The sequence below is a fragment of the Diadema antillarum genome, unplaced genomic scaffold, assembly GCF_040938485.1.
Source record: "Diadema antillarum isolate AM-2024a unplaced genomic scaffold, OU_Dant_1.0 scf00000199, whole genome shotgun sequence".
In the NCBI taxonomy this organism is placed as follows: domain Eukaryota; kingdom Metazoa; phylum Echinodermata; class Echinoidea; order Diadematoida; family Diadematidae; genus Diadema; species Diadema antillarum.
The window spans coordinates 1,436,119-1,439,527 of record NW_027271088.1 but is presented as its reverse complement, the minus strand read 5'-3'; positions in this window follow the sequence as shown (position 1 = coordinate 1,439,527).

Sequence of the window (3,409 nt, the reverse complement as noted above, 5' to 3'; positions counted from 1 at the left end):
TGCAATGTAACGTCCACAATCTGACGAGGACTCGACTCTCGTTTTTTTCTCTTCTGTATGTACACCTTGACAATCACATGAAGGGACTCAAATCACTTCTAGTGGATTCATCACAAACTTAGCGATTCAGGGCACGACCCAATGACTCTACAAACACGGCCCACATAATTCTGTCATTGACCTGTGTTCTACCACTGTTAAAACTACCGTTTATCCCATAATGATATTGAGAAGGATCCAGCATGAACATTTCATACTCAACTAAGAGTCCCGAGATGTGACAAGGGTATTTTTTAGGGACTGGATGATACCTTGGGAAAATCAGAAACACTTCACTTAGGCACTCTGTCAAAACAAACGGGGAAAAAAAAAAAACTCATGTGTCTCCATTCTGTTGACTGGGAGATTGTTGACTGTTTGATTGCTATGCCAGCATTAAAGGGGATGGTTAGTAACTGATCAGTGGGAATCAGTGGGAATGCTGGGGGATGATTGTTCCAATCCTTGTGGGATTCATTTAAGAGTACATTATACAGCTATTGTTATGTGAAAATTATTTGCTTCAGAATGGTCTCATATTCAAGTAATGTGCAGATTAATGTTTCCAGGTTAGCATGCCTGTACAGTGACGGGGCGATCGATAACGGCCTGTTGACGTTCGCCCGTCACTGTACAGGCATGCTAACCTGGAACCACATTAAAGTGCACATTACTTGAATATGAAACCATTCTGAAGCAAATAATTTTCACATAACAATAGATATATAATGTACTCTTAAATGAATCCAACAAGGATTGGAACAATCATCCCCCAGCATTCCCACTGATTCCCACTGATCAGTTACTAGCCATCCCCTTTAAGTATTACATCTGCATGGCAATGCAGGGTGCAACATAAATTGGTGCGACAAAAAAGTCACCCCAAAAGACTGATCCCTTTTATTCCTCAAACTCATTTACTCCTGCTATGTCGGAAATCCTCATGGAATTGCTTTCAGAAAAAGCTTCTTTAGTCATGAAACATAAATGTTTAACCCAAATCAGGCCGTATTTATTTTGCTATGTTAAAACCAGAGAGGGGCGATTCCGTCTCTCCCTAAGATCTTATTTCAGCCTAATTAAATGCATTTAAAGTCTACCCTTTTTAGTTTGTAAATCTGTTTTAACATATTCAACAATTGGACATCATAAAAACTTCCAAACATCATTTGAATTCTTATGTATTTGGGGTGACATGCAGTTACAAAAATGGGCGTGGCTTCCTAAAAGTATGCGCGGACATTGCAAATTTGGTCTCAAAAGTTGCGCAAGACTGTAACCAAGAAAGTCGAGAAACCGCATGACGAGGCCTTCTTGCATTACAGAATCATAGAGCGAAACGTCGAGGGGGAAGTGCCTGCAAATGACCAGTCAGCATTAGTTTGTGTTTTGCATGCAGCACTGAAAGTCAAAAGTACACACCTATTTCACTTATTTTGCAACATTTCTACAGCTGTATTCCACAAAAGTAAGTTTTTAGCATCACATCCTTGTTCTTTCCTTTAACTGCATTTTTCTTTTTTTTAAGGAAATCTACATTTGAATCCTTTTCACTTGAATCTAAATGTTTTTGTCAAATTATGTTTAGTATCTAGTCTCAGAATAACTGTTTAAGTTAAATATCTCTTGAAAGAATTCTTTACACCCCATAAATCTTGGCCTTTTCCTTTAGCAAAAAATAACAAAGTAAAACTAGAAATGTCCCTATGGCGACTGATGCCTCCGCCACAATGCATGATTCTCCCAATAGTTGTATAGTACAATGTCTTCACAATGTGTGATGACAGTTTCACATAACTGGCAAAATATTGATATGACAGGGTTGTCAGAAATGTCTTGAATGTTCACTTTCCTCAAACTGGGTTTGCTATAACTGTCTAAGAGTGCAGGTACACATATTTTGGGAATTGATGATTTTTACTTGACTTCTGACCGACCCTGTTATAAGTTTATGCATTGAGTAATTTTCAAGGTATAAAGAAAGAGTGTAATCACAGTACAAAATAGATTTTTTTTTTTCATTTAAACCTGACCTTTGACCCTTAATCTTTGACCTTTGACCTTCTGGCTGGAAATTTCCCAGAGAATCTCCATTAGGTAATACATGTATATATTAAGTTTTAAAACTAAAAATGCAAGCATTGCATATACTAGTATATGAGGGAAACTTAAAATTTTGAGGAGTTGACCTTGACCTTTGACCCCTGACTATTGACCCATGACCCCTAAATTCCCTAGATAATCCCTGCCAGTCAGTACATGCATATGTACCAAGTTCCGTGAAGATACATTGAACCATTTGCGAGAAAAATAAAATTGCCAAATTTTCACCTAATCTTTGACCTTTTGACCTCTGACCTTAAGACATGAAACTCTCTCTGGAGAATCTTTACGCAGTAGTACATGTCTACACCAAGTTTCAATAAAATACCTTTGGGCATTGCATAGATATGGGGGAAATAGCAACATTTTTAGCATTTGCCCTTGACCTTTTGACCTTTGACCTCTTGCCGATGTCACTAAAATCTCCTCAACAAATTGCTCTATCATCCATCATCCTTGGACCATGTTTGGTGAAAGCTGCTTTGTCCAGTTTTGAGTTATCACGTAAACAGATAAATTTTAGGATTTGACCTTGATCTTTGACCTTTGACCTTTGGCTGATTTCACCCAAAATCTATTCAAGTAATTGTCCCATCATACTTTATACTTGGACCAAGTTTGGTAAAATTCCAGTCAATATTTCTCAAGTTATCGCGTAAACGAATGGGGACGGACGTACGGACGTATGGACGTACGGATGGATGGACAAACCGAAAACATAATGCCTCCGGCACCACTTCGTGGCGGAGGCATAAAAAAACTTAAACAGTATTTTTGCATTACATTCTAATACATGTAGTCCACTGTTACAATGACATAAAGGTAAAGCTTAGATGGTGCTTTGTTTAAATGGATTGCATATTTTTTGTTAACGAGGGAAATCTATATCTAAATAATCATCACTTGAATTCCATTTTTGGGGCCTCTTTATACTTAATATCTAGTCTCAAAGTAACCATCAAAATTTGCTATTTCTTGGAATTTTTGTTTAAATCTCATACATCTTAGTATTTTCCTTTAGCCAACCCCTGATAATAGAGGCAAAATAAATACAGAGCCTCGGGATGTCTCTGCAGCACAGAAGCGATGAGAAAAGAGACAGTGGTGGACTTTGGTGCATCGAGAAAGATCTGGCTGTCCACTCACTCCACGGCAAGTTCTGTCCATCGCTGCATGTAATATTTCCCACAGTCCGCAAGCCCAGTTCAGTTCACTGGGCGGGGAGCAGCTGCCCTCTGGCACTTTTACATAGCCCTATACGAGAACA